Here is an 18,174-nt window from a genome sequence, read left to right on the forward strand (position 1 = left end):
CAGTGATCAATTGGCCGACACTGAGTATCGCTACCATCCTCGCCAACCACAGGGAAGTGACCGTGGCAGTTACCTTGAGACTGAAGGAATTGAGAATGATGCTACCACGAAGCATTTGGTTGAGTTATTGTGGGCTATGGATGAAAGTCGTGCGGAGACTGTGTTAGCCGCTCAAGATCGTGAAGACCGGAATCGTGGTAAGATTTGCAAGTTAGAAGACAAGGTGGATCGTTTGGAGAAGGAATTAGCCGCATTGAAGGGAGAAGCACCGCCGCAGAAGGCCAGGATTCGTCTTACCGCAAGGAAGAGAGCTCTATTTGTCCCTCGCTATCAACTGGCGCCAAAGGTTCGTGTGGTGGAGAAAGAAGTTGCCCCAGCTCAAGCGGATCCTCCGGTCATCATCATAAGTAGTGATGAGGAAGAAGAGTCCAAGCGCAACAATTCCAAGATTGAGTGGGTAGCAACTCAGGATGATAAAGACGAGCCTTCAATCGACCTCCGATGCTTGGAAGAACTAGAGTGACTTGTTAAGTCGTTGTCTTAGATCGTTGTATTAGTTTGCTTGCTTAAAGTTTGCTTGTGTGTGGCTCGCATGTGATTTACATCAGTGGTGGGATGTAAGTGCATGCGTTTGATTGCTTTTGAGTGTTAGGAAGTTGGTGAGTTTAGTGGTGTGAGAGTCTTTAGTTTGTAATAATGAAACTCAGTTAAGATCAATAAAAGTTAAAGTAATTCTCTGTCCTAAGTAGTTTCCCCGGTTTCTCTTCTTGTGCCCTGCCCATGCCAGATGGTGAACACTCGCAGCAATGGGAATGGTCCCAACAACCCCAATAACAACAACAATGGAGAGAATCCCACTCTTGCTCAAGTTCTTGCTCAACAGACACAGCTTATGAACATGATGATGCAGCAATTTCAGAATCAGCAAAACCAAGGAAATAATCATGCACCTCCACAGAACAATTTAGCAGAATTTCTTCGTGTGAGGCCGCCTGTTTTCTCTAGTACCACTAATCCTGTTGAAGCTAGTGATTGGCTGCATGCCATAGAGAAGAAGTTGGATTTGCTTCAGTGTACTGATCAGGAGAAGGTCTCATTTGCATCACATCAGTTGCATGGCCCTGCCTCTGAATGGTGGGATCACTTCCGCCTTAACAGGACTACTGCTGAACCTGTCACTTGGCTTGAATTCACCGCTGCTTTCCGGAAGACGCATATACCATCAGGAGTAGTGTCTCTCAAGAAGAAGGAGTTCAGGTCGCTTACCCAGGGATCTCGCTCTGTTACGGAGTATCTGCACGAGTTCAATTGTCTTGCTCGTTATGCTCCGGAAGATGTGCGCAATGATGAAGAGCGCCAGGAGAAGTTTTTGGGAGGACTTAATGATGAGCTTTCTTACCCACTCATGGTTGGAGATTATCCTGATTTCCAGAAATTAGTGGATAAGGCTATTCGTCAGGAGGACAAGTACAATCGCATGGAGCAGAAGAAACGTCGGATTGCTCAATTCAAGACACAACAGGGAAATAATCAGAAGCCGCGTCTTACTTTAGGACCCCAGCCCATGCCACAGGGAGGTTCTTCGTCTATTGTTCGTCCGCAGCGTCAGTTCTTCAACAACAATGCTGGCAACAACATCCGTAATCAAGCTCCACGTCCTGTTGCAGCTCCAGCACAGCAACAACCTGCCAAGAGGGAGCAAGGCAGCAAGCCCGTGGTGTGTTTCAACTGTGGAGATCCAGGACATTATGCTGACAAGTGTCCGAAGCCCCGACGCGTGAAGGTTGTCCCTGCCCAGAATAACTCTGCTGTACCAGCATCCAAGGCTCGTGTAAATCATGTCGCTGCTGCAGAAGCTCAAGATGCTCCAGATGTGATTTTGGGTACGTTCCTTGTTAACTCAGTTCCTGCAACAGTACTTTTCGATTCTGGTGCTACACATTCATTCCTATCTATGAGTTTTGCGGGAAATCATGGGATGGAAGTAGAAGATCTTAGACGTCCTTTGATGGTTAGTACCCCAAGTAATCAAGCACTCTCTTTGCAACGTAGCCCCTCTGTCAGAATAGAAATTCAAGGAGTACCATTTCTGGCCAATCTTATCTTGTTAGAATCCAAAGACCTTGATGTCATCCTAGGGATGGACTAGTTAGCCAGACATAAAGGTGTGATAGACTGTGCCAACAAAAAAGTAACTCTCACCAGCTATGATGGTCGAGTTGTAACTGTTCATGCATTGTCATCTGAGTCTTTAAGGTCAAGACTGAACCAGATAACTTTGGAAGAGATTCCTATAGTCCGGGAGTATCCTGATGTGTTCCCAGATGATTTACCTGGTATGCCGCCTAAAAGGGATATAGAGTTCAGAATAGATTTGGTACCTGGAACAACTCCGATCCATAAGAGACCTTATCGAATGGCAGCCAATGAGTTGGCAGAAGTTAAGAGGCAAGTAGATGATTTGCTACAGAAAGGATACATCAGACCGAGTTCATCACCATGGGGAGCTCCGGTTATTTTTGTGGAAAAGAAAGACCATACTCAGAGAATGTGTGTGGACTATCGTGCACTAAACGATGTGACTATCAAGAATAAGTATCCACTACCCAGGATTGATGATTTGTTTGATCAGCTTAAAGGTGCCACTGTTTTCTCCAAGATAGATCTTCGATCAGGGTATCATCAGTTGAGAATCAAAGAGGAAGATATACCTAAGACAGCTTTTACCACTAGGTATGGGTTGTTCGAATGTACTGTTATGTCTTTTGGACTTACCAATGCCCCTGCTTTCTTCATGAACTTGATGAATAAGGTGTTTATGGAATACCTAGACAAGTTCGTGGTGGTCTTTATTGATGATATTCTTATCTACTCTCGAACCAAAGAAGAGCATGAGGAACATCTTCGCCTTGCATTGGAGAAGCTACGAGAACATCAACTGTATGCTAAGTTTAGCAAGTGTGAATTTTGGTTGTCTGAAGTGAAATTCCTTGGTCATGTCATCTCAAGCGGAGGAGTTGCCGTCGATCCTAGTAACGTGGAATCCGTAACCAATTGGAAGCAACCAAAGACAGTTTCAGAGATTCGCAGTTTCCTAGGCCTCGCAGGATATTATCGGAGGTTTATAGAGAATTTTTCCAAGATTGCTAAGCCCATGACACGACTGCTTCAGAAAGATGTGAAGTACAAGTGGTCGGAAGAATGTGAGCGGAGTTTTCAAGAGTTGAAAAGTCGCTTAATATCAGCTCCTATTTTGATTTTGCCTGATCCAAAGAAGGGTTTTCAAGTGTATTGCGATGCGTCCAAACTTGGGTTAGGTTGTGTTCTGATGCAAGATGGGAAGGTGGTTGCCTATGCCTCTCGACAGTTACGTCCGCATGAGAAGAACTACCCTACTCATGATATTGAGTTAGCTGCAGTCGTTCATGCATTGAAGATTTGGCGTCATTATCTTTTCGGTACTCGTACAGAAGTGTACACCGATCACAAGAGTTTAAAGGATATCTTTACTCAGCCAGATCTGAACATGAGACAACGGAGATGGTTGGAATTAATTAAGGATTATGACATGAGAATTCATTATCATCCGGGAAAGGCTAATGTTGTAGCAGACGCTCTTAGCAGAAAAGGCTATTGCAATGCTACAGAAGGACGACAGTTGCCATTGGAATTATGCAAGGAATTTGAAAGATTAAATTTGGGAATTGTCAGTAGAGGTTTCGTTGCAGCCTTAGAAGCGAAGCCCACTCTAATTGATCAAGTTAGAGAAGCCCAAATTAATGATCCTGATATTCAAGAAATCAAGAAGAATATGAGAAGAGGAAAAGCTATCGGTTTCTTGGAGGATGAGCAAGGAACTGTATGGTTGGGTGAGAGAATCTGTGTCCCCGACAACAAAGATCTAAAAGATGCAGTTCTGAAAGAAGCTCATGATACTTTATACTCCATTCACCCTGGTAGTACTAAGATGTACCAGGATCTCAAGGAAAGATTTTGGTGGGCAAGTATGAAGCGTGAAATCGCAGAATATGTAGCAGTATGTGATGTTTGTCAGCGAGTCAAGGCAGAACATCAGAAACCCGTCGGTTTGTTGCAGCCTTTGAAGATTCCTGAATGGAAATGGGAAGAAATAGGTATGGATTTTATTACTGGTTTACCCAGAACGTCATCAGGCCATGATTCTATTTGGGTGATAGTCGACAGACTTACCAAAGTGGCTCATTTTATTCCGGTAAAGACAACCTATTCCGGAAGTCGCTTGGCGGAATTGTATATGGCAAGGATTGTGTGTTTGCATGGCGTCCCTAAGAAGATAGTGTCTGATCGAGGCAGTCAGTTTACTTCAAAATTTTGGAAGAAACTTCAGGAAGAGATGGGTTCTAAGCTGAACTTTAGCACTGCTTATCATCCGCAGACAGACGGACAAACCGAAAGGGTGAATCAGATTTTGGAAGACATGTTGAGAGCTTGTGCTTTAGATTTCGGTGGAAGTTGGGATAAGAATCTACCTTATGCAGAATTTTCATACAACAACAGTTATCAAGCTAGTTTACAGATGGCTCCTTACGAAGCACTGTATGGTCGGAAGTGCCGCACTCCGCTTTTGTGGGATCAAACGGGAGAACGTCAGGTTTTCGGGACGGATATCCTAAGGGAAGCAGAAGAAAAGGTGAAAATCATTCAAGAAAGATTGCGAGTGGCTCAGTCTCGTCATAAGAGTTATGCCGACAATCGCCGTAGAGATTTGAGTTTTGAAGAAGGAGACTATGTGTATCTTCGTGTCACGCCTCTTCGAGGAGTTCATCGTTTTCACACCAAGGGAAAATTGGCACCGCGTTTTGTGGGACCTTATAAGATTGTCAGTAGAAGAGGAGAGGTTGCTTATCAGTTAGAATTACCTCAATCTTTGGCAGGAGTCCATAATGTGTTCCATGTGTCTGTCGCGTCCCAAATCGACTCTAAAATATATCCTCGAAATTGCGCAAAGAATAATTAAAATTCATGTGAAAGCCTCCAACAATTAAAATGTGCAAAGATAAAAGTCAAATAAGGCTTGGAGGATTTTTGTATATTTCCTAAAAGCCTAAAATGCGTAAATAAATTTTAGTGGAATTTTCAGAGCACAAATAATAATTGAAAAGAAATGAACAAAGTTGAAAAGGTTTATAAAAAGAAAAACCCTAAAAGAAGTCTTCTTTCCCCCCTTCCTTTCTTGGGCCGGCTCGGCCCACTTCCCTCCCTCTCTCTCTCCTCTCCCTCCGGCCCATCGGCTCCTCCCCCCCCGCGCGCGCGCCGCTGACAGGCGGGCCCGCCCGCCACTCTCGCTGACGGGTGGGGCCCACTTGTCATCGCCTTTCTCCCGCCGCAGCCGCCGCTCGCCCGTGCCCTAGCGCCGCCGCCGCCGCGGATTCCGCCGCACCCCGCCGTCCCCGCGCGCCATAATGAGGGGGGAATCATTCCCCGCGATTCCCTCTCCCGATTCCCCCACTTTCCCCTCTCTCTCTCCCTCGGATTCGTCCGATTTCCATCCCGCAAACCTCGCCGGCGCAATCAATGGCGGCCGAGATCTCCGCGCCCGTTTCCTCCCTCTCCGGCCACGCTCTCCTCCTCCCGGTGCTATTTAAACGTCTCCCGTGCTCTCCTCCTCCGTTTCCGCCGCTCGCCGCTCGCTCTCCCCGTCGGAATCGAGCCCGCACCGTCGCACCTTCTCTCCGCCGTCGCCGCCGTGCTCCGGTTCGCCGCCGCCGTCGCTCCGGACTTCCTCCCCACTCGGCGTCACCTCCATCGGCTTCGCCGCGTTCCCGTCGACCTCGTCCGCGCCTCCGTTTCGCTCGCCGACCGCCGGAGCACCGTCGTCCTCGCCGTCCCGAACCGCGCCGCCGCCTTCTTCCGCTTCGGCCGCCGTTCCCGTCGTCGCCGTCGACCGGGGTGAGCCGAAGACCGTTCCATTCGCTTCCCCCTTCCCTCCTCTCTCTCGGGTGCCGCTCCGCCGCGCCGGTGGTCGCCGGCGGTGACCATCGCGGCGCGGGCGCGTCCCCCTCCCGTCGGCCGTGCCGGCGAGGCCGCCTTCGGGCGTGCCCTCGCGGCTGCCAAGTGGGCCCGGCCGTCAGCCGCCCGCGCCCGCGGGTGCGGCTGACGCGTGGGACCCACGGCGCCGGCCGCCGCCAGCCGCGTGCTCCCGGTCCACCGTGGACCGAGAGGCTGACGCGTGGGCCCCACTCCCGTGGACCCGGTCCGCGCGCCCTCTCCCTCGGCTGACGCAATAAATGGGTTTTTAATTAAAATTTAAATGAAGAAATTCGTAAATATCCATTTAAAGAGCATATAAACTTCAAATGGCCATATCTTGGCCATTTGAACTCGGAATTGGGCCGTTCAAGTCTCTAATTTTTCCTTAAGAAGTCAAGAACCCATTTTTGTGCTTTGTTTCTGCTGTTATGTGGAATTTATTAGAGTAAAAGCCTTTTCTTTTCCGTTGGTCGTGTAGACGCTGCAGCTTCGGAAGATCCGCTCTTCGTGGAAGTCGAAGCCGTCGGTTGGGAAAGCGAGCAAGGCAAGTCATATCATCCTTGAGCATATTGAATCCCAGTTTGTAAAATTATGTTGATTTAAATTATTGCATTATCGCTTTATTTAAATTCCCGCGTTATCACTGTTTTATTTAGCCATGCCTATTTACCTTTGTTATGACCATATTATTATTGTTATTGTTATTATTATTACCTTGTTCACCCTAGATTAAACAAAACCTCAACTAGTGGACACTCTACTCGTGGTATCCCTAGTTTAAATTTAGGTAGATGCTTCGCAATTTAATTAGGTAACATTAGGTGGTTTTATAACTTTAGACTTGGGAAACATTCATATCACCTGGACACTATGGAATTGTTGGATTATTGTGGAATTGGCTTCACACCGCCCCCTCTATTCAAAAACCCCTAAAATGGTTTTAGGCTGGGCTCGGGGTGCATGGTTTTGATGGTAGCACCTCGGCCATTTAAGGACCGGTCTTCGGGCCTCTGTTGCAAAGCACTACCGTACTTCCACATGTCTAGTGGGTAAGGCTTAGTTTGTGGCTCAGTCTAGTCATAAACAAAAGTACACGGATTGGAGATGGATGAAGTCGGGGGTCGATGGACATTCTCCAGGGCAAATGAAGGCTACACGAGCTGAGGCCCGGTAGTCGAGATGTCATATGGCAGAGGGTTGGTGCCCTGCTGCTAGGGGCTCAGTCTTGCCTGCCTGTCCCGGGGGTTCCGGCCGTAGGCGAGATTGGGTCGGTACTCTTGTCTAAGGCTAGGATGGGTTGGAAACTATGTCACGTCTTCCGTCCGTATACCGTGGTGGTATGTGGCACGTGGTTACACGTGAGGAAGATGTGTCTTGTGGGTAAAGATGTACACCTTTGATCAGAGTATAATCTATTCGAATAGCCGAGCCCTCGGTTATGGGCAAGCCGAGCAATGTACCCAAGTTAGTGTTTTAATTCTTAAAACTTGCTTAACAACTAAAATATGGAATGGTTGGCCTGGGTTGGCTTGGGACGAGCTGGGACCCAGGGTCGGGTTGCCAGTTCGGTCTGAATCATCATAGGCCTTGGGTTAAGGCAGGTTCGTGTGGGTTCACGGCCTTGATTAATAATATTGTATAGGTCTAGTATCGCGTTTACAAACTAGCCCTGAGCAACTAAATGTCTTTAAATGCTGTTTACTGCAACCCTAACCCCTTTATATTATAATTCCCTTGTACTCCCTTGCATTTATTCTGCATTTGTGGGTGTGTCTTGTTGAGTACGGTGGTTGTACTCAGTCTTGCTCAATTTTTCCCAAGCCCAGAAGAGGAGCTCCTTGAAGATGAAGGCTTTGGTGTCTAGCTCGTGCCTGCCGTCAAGCGCCTGTGGTCGTCGCCCTAGTCTTCCGCTGTTTTTCGTTTGTCTCTGTGTGTGCTGGGCCTTCGCTGCCCATGTAATAAGTTAACTATTTACGCTTCCGCTTGTTAAACTCTGATTTGTATCAACTTTTGGTGTACCTTGCCTCCTGGGACAAGGATTAATGCACGCACGTAAGGAATGCCCGTTGGGTTATTTCCGGTCGTGACAAGTTGGTATCAGAGCCTCCCTTGACCCTAGGACGAGCCGTAGATCCCAAGCCTTAGCAATATTTTCAAAAATAAAAATTCTTTGTTATTTGTGAAAACTGTCTAGTCTCTCTCTGTCTTGCTGCTTCACTTATCATCAAAATCTGACCTTTAAAATGTTGCTTTTCTTTTTGTTTTTGTTTGTAGATGGCCGGCAGCGTCACCCGTCGTGGTTTGGACATGACTGGCTTCGTCTTGGAGCTGCGAGGCATGTGCGTGGTCTTGGGGTATCCACATGGAGTGGACTACCAGGCCAGGCCGCTCCCAGAGCAGGAGGGTGAGGACGCGGAGCCCCGCGCTGGGTGGGAGGTCACCGCAGTGATCCTCTCTGGCTCCCCCGAGCGGACTTCGCTGGCAGTCACCGCGGGTGGGGACTCCTTCCCCGCCGCTTGCCAGAACGCCGCTCTCCTCGCCATCGGCACTCTTCACCAGCGCTACCCGGACGAGTTGCAGCACTCGCCCTACCACTACCACCCTCGTCGCGGAGGAGCCCGCGACTTCGCCACCTTCCGGGATGCTAGCCCGGAGGATGACGCTACCATCGTGCACCTGGCACGCATGGTGGAGGCGTACGACGCGGCTCGTATCGACTTCCATCAGATGGTACGTCGTGGGATGGTCGAGAACAACTTGAAGATCCTGGAGCTGCGTTAGGAGAACCTGCAGCTCAAGAAGGACCTCGACGCGGTGGAGGCGCAGCTGCACCAGCTCAAGATTGCCCAGGGAGAGATCTGCCGCCCCAAGCGTCGCCGCGTCTGCCGCAGCCAGAAGATCACCGCCCGCAAGAGCACCTCCAGGCCTGAGCTTGTCCGTCAGTCCCTGGCGTGGACTTGCTTCGTCGAGACCCCTCGTGCCGAGCCTGCGCCCGTGGTTCCCCAGGAGGGGGAAGCCTCCGGCGTTGGTAGCTCGGAGGGTGCGCTGTTGCTCACCTTCCGTCCTGGCCCGTCGCAGCAGTAGACGAGCAGTTAGTAGGCTTGCGCGTGTGTTTTTCCTCGTTTGTCTTCTTGAGTTGTGTGGGGCATGGTTATGCTGGTGTGTGGCATAACTATGTCGGAGCCTGTCTTATTTTATTTGCCTAAGCAACTTGAACATTAATGAACCAATTTAATAGCAGTGATAAATTTAAGAATAATGGTAGTCGTGGGTGGTTAGTTTTAATTGTTAGCTCTCTCTCTGTTTGCTGGTTCTGTGTGGGGTTTTCAGATGGTGACGACCAGGAGAAATGCTGTCACCGGTGATGGCAACCAACCCGAAGGCAGCAACCACAACCACCAGGGCAACCCACCTCCACCTCCTCCTCCGCCTCCACCACCACCACCAGACACCAACGCCATTCTCACCCAAATCCTCGCCCAGCAAGCCAACATGATGACCGCTTTCCTCCACCACCTCCAAAACCCGCCACAACAGAATGCTCCACCACCACCTCCCCAACACTCTAAACTCGCCGAGTTCCTCCGCATCCGCCCACCTACCTTCTCCAGCTCCAACAACCCCGTGGATGCTTTGGATTGGTTGCATGCCGTGGGGAAAAAGCTAGACACGGTGCAGTGCAGCGATGAGGAGAAAGTCGTCTTCGCCGCCCATCAGCTGCAGGGACCCGCATCTCTATGGTGGGACCATTTCCAGGCTACGCAGCCAGAGGGGCAACCTATTACTTGGGCTCGCTTTACCGCCGCCTTCCGAAGAACCCATGTGCCCGCCGGAGTCGTGGCCCTTAAGAAAAAGGAATTCCGAGAGTTGAAGCAAGGCAACCGCTCCGTGATGGAGTATTTGCATGAGTTCAACAACCTGGCCCGTTACGCCCCAGAGGATGTGCGGGAAGATGAGGAGAAGCAGGAGAAGTTCCTGGCAGGAATGGACCCCGAGCTGTCCGTCCGTCTAGTCTCTGGGGACTATCCGGATTTTCAACGACTGGTGGACAAGAGCATCCGCTTGGAAGCCAAGCACAAGTAGCTGGAATCGCACAAGCGCCGCTTGGCGAATTTCCGCAATCAACAGGGTGCTAACCAGAGGGTCCGCTACACCAATCCCTATCCAGGGGGATCCTCCTCGCAACAGCAACAACAGCAGCAGCAACCTCGCCCAGCGCCCCGACCTCAATTCGTGGTGCGCGTCCCACAGCCGCAGCAGCAGCAGAATCAGCAAGGGACTCGTGCGCCCCGTCCTCCTACGCCAGCTGTGCAGCCCGTTCAAGGCCGCAGGGACGCTCAAGGTCAGCAGCGTCTGTGCTTCAACTGCTTCGAGCCCGGGCACTTTGCGGATAAATGCCCAAAGCCAAGGCGTCAGCAAGGCCAAGCGCCTCCCCGCTCCAACAACGGCGGGAAGGATGTCATTCGGGGTCGTGTGAATCACGTGACGGCCGAGGACGTGCTGACAACTCCAGACGTCATCGTTGGTACGTTCCTCGTTCATTCCATCCCTGCTACAATTTTGTTCGACTCTGGAGCTTCCCACTCGTTTATATCTGTGCCATTCGTGGGGAGAAATCAGTTGGGGGTAGAAAGGCTTAGAAACCCTCTGCTCATCACCACCCCTGGAGGGGTTATGACAGCAAAGTATTATAGCCCTGCCGTCCCTATAGAAATTCAGGGGATTCCTTTTCCCTCGGATCTGATTCTGCTAGACACCAAGAATTTGGATGTGATTCTTGGGATGAATTGGTTGGCTCAATTCCAAGGAGTAGTGGATTGCGCGAGACGCACTGTTACTCTGTACCGAGGGCCAGAACAACCGGTTGTTTTCTTTGCACCCCCAACCTCTGTCAGAAGTTCAGAACTTCATCAGATAGAACTGTCAGAAATCCCCATCGTCAGAGAGTTCGGAGACGTGTTTCCGGAAGAACTGCCCGGTATGCCACCCAAGCGAGAGATTGAGTTCCGAATAGATCTTGCTCCAGGAACCACTCCTCTGCACAAGCGACCCTACCGTATGGCAGCAAATGAACTAGCCGAAGTAAAGAAACAGTTGGAAGAGTTGAAAGAAAAGGGGTACATACGTCCGAGTACTTCCCCATGGGGTGCTCCGGTGATTTTTGTAGAGAAGAAAGACAAGACGAAGAGGATGTGCGTTGACTACAGAGCTCTCAATGAAGTCACCATCAAAAACAAGTACCCTCTTCCCCGGATAGATGATCTGTTCGATCAGCTTAAAGGTGCCACTGTATTCTCCAAGATTGATCTTCGTTCCGGATATCACCAATTACGTATTCGTGAAGAAGATATTCCGAAGACCGCATTCACCACGCGATACGGGCTGTATGAATTCACGGTGATGTCGTTCGGTTTGACCAATGCACCTGCCTTCTTCATGAACTTGATGAACAAAGTGTTCATGGAATACTTGGATAAGTTTGTTGTGGTTTTCATTGATGACATTCTGATATACTCACAATCCGAGGAAGACCATCAGCACCATCTCCGTCTGGTGTTGGGAAAGTTGCGGGAACATCAATTGTATGCCAAGCTTAGCAAGTGTGAGTTCTGGTTGTCCGAAGTCAAATTCTTGGGGCACGTGATATCTGCTAAAGGAGTTGCTGTGGACCCCGAAACAGTGACCGCCGTCACCGATTGGAAGCAACCCAAGACAGTCACTCAAATTCGCAGCTTCTTAGGTTTGGCAAGGTACTACCGGAGATTCATCGAGAACTTCTCCAAAATCGCTCGTCCCATGACACAGTTGTTGAAGAAAGAAGAGAAATTTGTGTGGAGCCCGCAATGCGAGAAGGCGTTTCAAACTCTCAAGGAAAAGCTGGTTTCCTCGCCAGTGTTAATCCTGCCGGATACTCGCAAGGACTTCATGGTGTATTGTGATGCTTCGCGCCAAGGATTGGGGTGCGTGCTCATGCAGGACGGTCATGTGGTAGCCTATGCCTCACGCCAGCTACGTCCTCATGAAGGCAACTACCCTACACATGATTTGGAGTTAGCCGCAGTGGTTCATGCTCTAAAAATCTGGCGGCACTATCTCATTGGGAATCGCTGTGAAATCTATATCGACCATAAGAGTCTGAAATACATCTTCACTCAGTCGGACCTGAATCTTCGGCAAAGAAGATGGTTAGAACTCATCAAGGACTATGATGTGGGAATTCACTATCATCCTGGTAAGGCCAACGTGGTTGCCGACGCTCTAAGTCGAAAGGGCCATTGCAACACTCTTAACGTCCGTGGCATTCCACCCGAACTTAATCAACAGATGGAAGCCCTGAACCTAAGCATAGTTGGTCGTGGATTTTTGGCCGCGTTAGAAGCCAAGCCCACCTTGCTCGATCAAATCCGCGAGGCTCAGAAGAATGATCCGGACATGCATGGACTCCTCAAGAATATGAAACAGGGTAAAGCCGCTGGTTTCACAGAGGATGAACACGGAACCCTATGGAGCGGAAAGCGGGTATGCGTTCCAGATAACAGAGAACTTAAACAGCTGATACTTCAGGAAGCTCACGAAAGTCCTTATTCCATCCACCCTGGCAGTACGAAGATGTACTTAGACTTGAAGGAGAAATACTGGTGGGTTTGCATGAAGCGGGAAATTGCAGAGTATGTGGCCCTATGTGATGTGTGCCAGCGTGTCAAGGCAGAACACCAACGACCGGCCGGACTTCTCCAACCTCTCCAAGTACCTGAATGGAAATGGGATGAAATTGGGATGGATTTCATCACCGGACTTCCAAAGACCCAAGGTGGATATGATTCTATATGGGTAGTTGTGGATCGATTAACCAAGGTAGCTCGATTTATTCCTGTGAAGACCACCTATGGAGGGAACAAACTAGCGGAGCTCTACTTCGCTAGGATCGTGAGTCTCCATGGCGTTCCCAAGAAAATCGTATCTGATAGGGGAAGCCAATTCACCTCTCACTTTTGGAAGAAGCTCCAAGAAGAGCTGGGTACTCGATTGAATTTCAGCACCGCCTATCACCCACAGACAGATAGACAGACCGAGCGTCTAAATCAAATCCTAGAAGATATGCTCCGCGCATGTGTACTAGATTTCGGGAAGACCTGGGATAAGAGTCTCCCCTATGCTGAGTTCTCTTACAATAACAGCTATCAAGCCAGCATACAAATGGCACCTTATGAAGCGTTGTACGGGCGCAAATGCCGGACACCGCTCCTGTGGGACCAAGTTGGAGAAAGCCAAGTGTTCAGGACCGATATCCTGAGAGAAGCCGAAGCTAAAGTCAGAATCATTCGGGATAATCTAAAGGTGGCACAGTCCCGGCAGAAAAGTTATGCAGATAACCGTCGCCGTGATCTGGAATTCGCAGTGGATGACTTTGTGTATCTTCGGGTCACGCCATTGCGAGGTGTACACAGGTTTCAGACGAAAGGGAAACTCGCACCTCGGTATGTGGGTCCTTTCCGTATCGTTGCTCGACGCGGAGAAGTCGCTTACCAATTGGAGCTGCCCGCCTCCTTGGGCAACGTGCATGATGTGTTCCATGTGTCGCAACTCAAGAAGTGTCTCCGAGTGCCATCCGAGCAGGCCGACTCAGAGCAAATTGAAGTTCGCGAAGATTTGACCTACGTGGAGAGGCCAGTGAAAATCCTGGACACCATGGAGCGCAGGACCAGGAACCGGGTAATCCGTTTTTGCAAGGTCCAGTGGAGCAACCACGCCGAAGAAGAAGCTACCTGGGAGCGTGAAGACGAGTTGAAGGCAGCACATCCCGATCTCTTCGCCAGTTCTTCCGAATCTCGGGGTCGAGATTCCGTTTAAGGAGGTAGGTTTGTCGCGTCCCAAATCGACTCTAAAATACATCCTCGAAATTGCGCAAAGAATAATTAAAATTCATGTGAAAGCCTCCAACAATTAAAATGTGCAAAGATAAAAGTCAAATAAGGCTTGGAGGATTTTTGTATATTTCCTAAAAGCCTAAAATGCGTAAATAAATTTTAGTGGAATTTTCAGAGCACAAGTAATAATTGAAAAGAAATGAACAAAGTTGAAAAGGTTTATAAAAAGAAAAACCCTAAAAGAAGTCTTCTTTCCCCCCCTTCCTTAATTGGGCCGGCTCGGCCCACTTCCCTCCCTCTCTCTCTCCTCTCCCTCCGGCCCATCGGCTCCTCCCCCCCCGCGCGCGCGCCGCTGACAGGCGGGCCCGCCCGCCACTCTCGCTGACGGGTGGGGCCCACCTGTCATCGCCTTCCTCCCGCCGCAGCCGCCGCTCGCCCGTGCCCTAGCGCCGCCGCCGCCGCGGATTCCGCCGCATCCCGCCGTCCCCGCGCGCCATAATGAGGGGGGAATCATTCCCCGCGATTCCCTCTCCCAATTCCCCCACTTTCCCCTCTCTCTCTCCCTCGGATTCGTCCGATTTCCATCCCGCAAACCTCGCCGGCGCAATCAATGGCGGCCGAGATCTCCGCGCCCGTTTCCTCCCTCTCCGGCCACGCTCTCCTCCTCCCGGTGCTATTTAAACGTCTCCCGTGCTCTCCTCCTCCGTTTCCGCCGCTCGCCGCTCGCTCTCCCCGTCGGAATCGAGCCCGCACCGTCGCACCTTCTCTCCGCCGTCGCCGCCGTGCTCCGGTTCGCCGCCGCCGTCGCTCCGGACTTCCTCCCCACTCGGCGTCACCTCCATCGGCTTCGCCGCGTTCCCGTCGACCTCGTCCGCGCCTCCGTTTCGCTCGCCGACCGCCGGAGCACCGTCGTCCTCGCCGTCCCGAACCGCGCCGCCGCCTTCTTCCGCTTCGGCCGCCGTTCCCGTCGTCGCCGTCGACCGGGGTGAGCCGAAGACCGTTCCATTCGCTTCCCCCTTCCCTCCTCTCTCTCGGGTGCCGCTCCGCCGCGCCGGTGGTCGCCGGCGGTGACCATCGGGGCGCGGGCGCGTCCCCCTCCCGTCGGCCGTGCCGGCGAGGCCGCCTTCGGGCGTGCCCTCGCGGCTGCCAAGTGGGCCCGGCCGTCAGCCGCCCGCGCCCGCGGGTGCGGCTGACGCGTGGGACCCACGGCGCCGGCCGCCGCCAGCCGCGTGCTCCCGGTCCACCGTGGACCGAGAGGCTGACGCGTGGGCCCCACTCCCGTGGACCCGGTCCGCGCGCCCTCTCCCTCGGCTGACGCAATAAACGGGTTTTTAATTAAAATTTAAATGAAGAAATTCGTAAATATCCATTTAAAGAGCATATAAACTTCAAATGGCCATATCTTGGCCATTTGAACTCGGAATTGGGCCGTTCAAGTCTCTAATTTTTCCTTAAGAAGTCAAGAACCCATTTTTGTGCTTTGTTTCTGCTGTTATGTGGAATTTATTAAAGTAAAAGCCTTTTCTTTTCCGTTGGTCGTGTAGACGCTGCAGCTTCGGAAGATCCGCTCTTCGTGGAAGTCGAAGCCGTCGGTTGGGAAAGCGAGCAAGGCAAGTCATATCATCCTTGAGCATATTGAATCCCAGTTTGTAAAATTATGTTGATTTAAATTATTGCATTATCGCTTTATTTAAATTCCCGCGTTATCACTGTTTTATTTAGCCATGCCTATTTACCTTTGTTATGACCATATTATTATTGTTATTGTTATTATTATTACCTTGTTCACCCTAGATTAAACAAAACCTCAACTAGTGGACACTCTACTCGTGGTATCCCTAGTTTAAATTTAGGTAGATGCTTCGCAATTTAATTAGGTAACATTAGGTGGTTTTATAACTTTAGACTTGGGAAACATTCATATCACCTGGACACTATGGAATTGTTGGATTATTGTGGAATTGGCTTCACACCGCCCCCTCTATTCAAAAACCCCTAAAATGGTTTTAGGCTGGGCTCGGGGTGCATGGTTTTGATGGTAGCACCTCGGCCATTTAAGGACCGGTCTTCGGGCCTCTGTTGCAAAGCACTACCGTACTTCCACATGTCTAGTGGGTAAGGCTTAGTTTGTGGCTCAGTCTAGTCATAAACAAAAGTACACGGATTGGAGATGGATGAAGTCGGGGGTCGATGGACATTCTCCAGGGCAAATGAAGGCTACACGAGCTGAGGCCCGGTAGTCGAGATGTCATATGGCAGAGGGTTGGTGCCCTGCTGCTAGGGGCTCAGTCTTGCCTGCCTGTCCCGGGGGTTCCGGCCGTAGGCGAGATTGGGTCGGTACTCTTGTCTAAGGCTAGGATGGGTTGGAAACTATGTCACGTCTTCCGTCCGTATACCGTGGTGGTATGTGGCACGTGGTTACACGTGAGGAAGATGTGTCTTGTGGGTAAAGATGTACACCTCTGATCAGAGTATAATCTATTCGAATAGCCGAGCCCTCGGTTATGGGCAAGCCGAGCAATGTACCCAAGTTAGTGTTTTAATTCTTAAAACTTGCTTAACAACTAAAATATGGAATGGTTGGCCTGGGTTGGCTTGGGACGAGCTGGGACCCAGGGTCGGGTTGCCAGTTCGGTCTGAATCATCATAGGCCTTGGGTTAAGGCAGGTTCGTGTGGGTTCACGGCCTTGATTAATAATATTGTATAGGTCTAGTATCGCGTTTACAAACTAGCCCTGAGCAACTAAATGTCTTTAAATGCTGTTTACTGCAACCCTAACCCCTTTATATTATAATTCCCTTGTACTCCCTTGCATTTATTCTGCATTTGTGGGTGTGTCTTGTTGAGTACGGTGGTTGTACTCAGTCTTGCTCAATTTTTCCCAAGCCCAGAAGAGGAGCTCCTTGAAGATGAAGGCTTTGGTGTCTAGCTCGTGCCTGCCGTCAAGCGCCTGTGGTCGTCGCCCTAGTCTTCCGCTGTTTTTCGTTTGTCTCTGTGTGTGCAGGGCCTTCGCTGCCCATGTAATAAGTTAACTATTTACGCTTCCGCTTGTTAAACTCTGATTTGTATCAACTTTTGGTGTACCTTGCCTCCTGGGACAAGGATTAATGCACGCACGTAAGGAATGCCCGTTGGGTTATTTCCGGTCGTGACAGTGTCACAATTGAAAAAATGTTTAAGGGTACCTACCGAAGAAGCTAATATTGAGCAGATAGAAGTCCAAGAGGATTTGACTTATGTTGAGAAACCAATCCGTATCCTGGAAACAAATGAGAGAAGAACCAGGAATCGAGTTATCCGTTTCTGCAAAGTTCAATGGAGTAATCACTCGGAAGAAGAATCAACTTGGGAACGAGAAGATGAATTGAAGTCAGCTCATCCGCACCTGTTCGCCAGTTCTTCCGAATCTCGAGGACGAGATTCTGTTTAAGGAGGGTAGGTTTGTCACACCCTGAAAATTTTAAAATTTATAAATTGTTGTTTAAATGGAATTTCTAGAAATAATTTTAAAAGTCTTGAAGAGAAGATCTTGTTTTAATTAAAAAATTCCAATATAAAATGGGGCCAGATAAAATTTCATTAAATACTTTGCTTAATTCTATAATTCCTAGATTTTTCTGGGATTTATTTGAGCTAAGGAAGTATTTTTAATAAATGGAATTGCATTTAAGAAATAATTTAAATTGAAAAAGGTTTTAAAAAGTCTTCTTTTGGCTTTGGGCCGAAAGTCGGCCCAAAACCTCTCTTCTCTCTCCTCGGCCCAAGCCGGCCCAGTCCGCCGCCCGCGCGCGCGCCCTCGCTCGCTGACAGGTGGGGCCCACCTGTCAGTCGTCGTCTACCTTCGGCCGCCGCCGTCGAAACCCTAGTTTCGCGCCGCCGCCGTTTCCTTTCCAAATCCGGCCGTTCCTTTCCTTCTCCGGCCGAATTGAAAGAGGGGAAATGATCCTCGGGATCTCCTCTACCTTTTCTCCTTTGGAATCTTTGGCTAAATCGTTTTGGAAAGAGTTGGATTCGAGTTCGTCTCGGATTTGTTCTTCCCGAGCTTTCCTTCACCGTTGCCGTCGCCGTGGGCCTTCGCCGCCGCCTCCGAGCCCCTTTAAAAGGACCCCCGGTGTCTCCTCTACCCGTCGCCACCCTTGCCTTCGCCTCTAGTCGTCGGAATCGCTCTAGCGCCGTGTGCCCTAGCTTCGCCGTCGCCGCCGCCGCTCCAGCCGTGCGCCGCCGTCGTTTCAGCCGTCGCCGTCGCTCGGGAAGACCACCGTCGTGCTCGCCAAGTCGTCGCCGTCCTCGTCCGAC

The sequence above is a fragment of the Oryza sativa genome, chromosome 8 (genome assembly GCF_034140825.1).
Source record: "Oryza sativa Japonica Group chromosome 8, ASM3414082v1".
In the NCBI taxonomy this organism is placed as follows: Eukaryota; Viridiplantae; Streptophyta; class Magnoliopsida; order Poales; family Poaceae; genus Oryza; species Oryza sativa.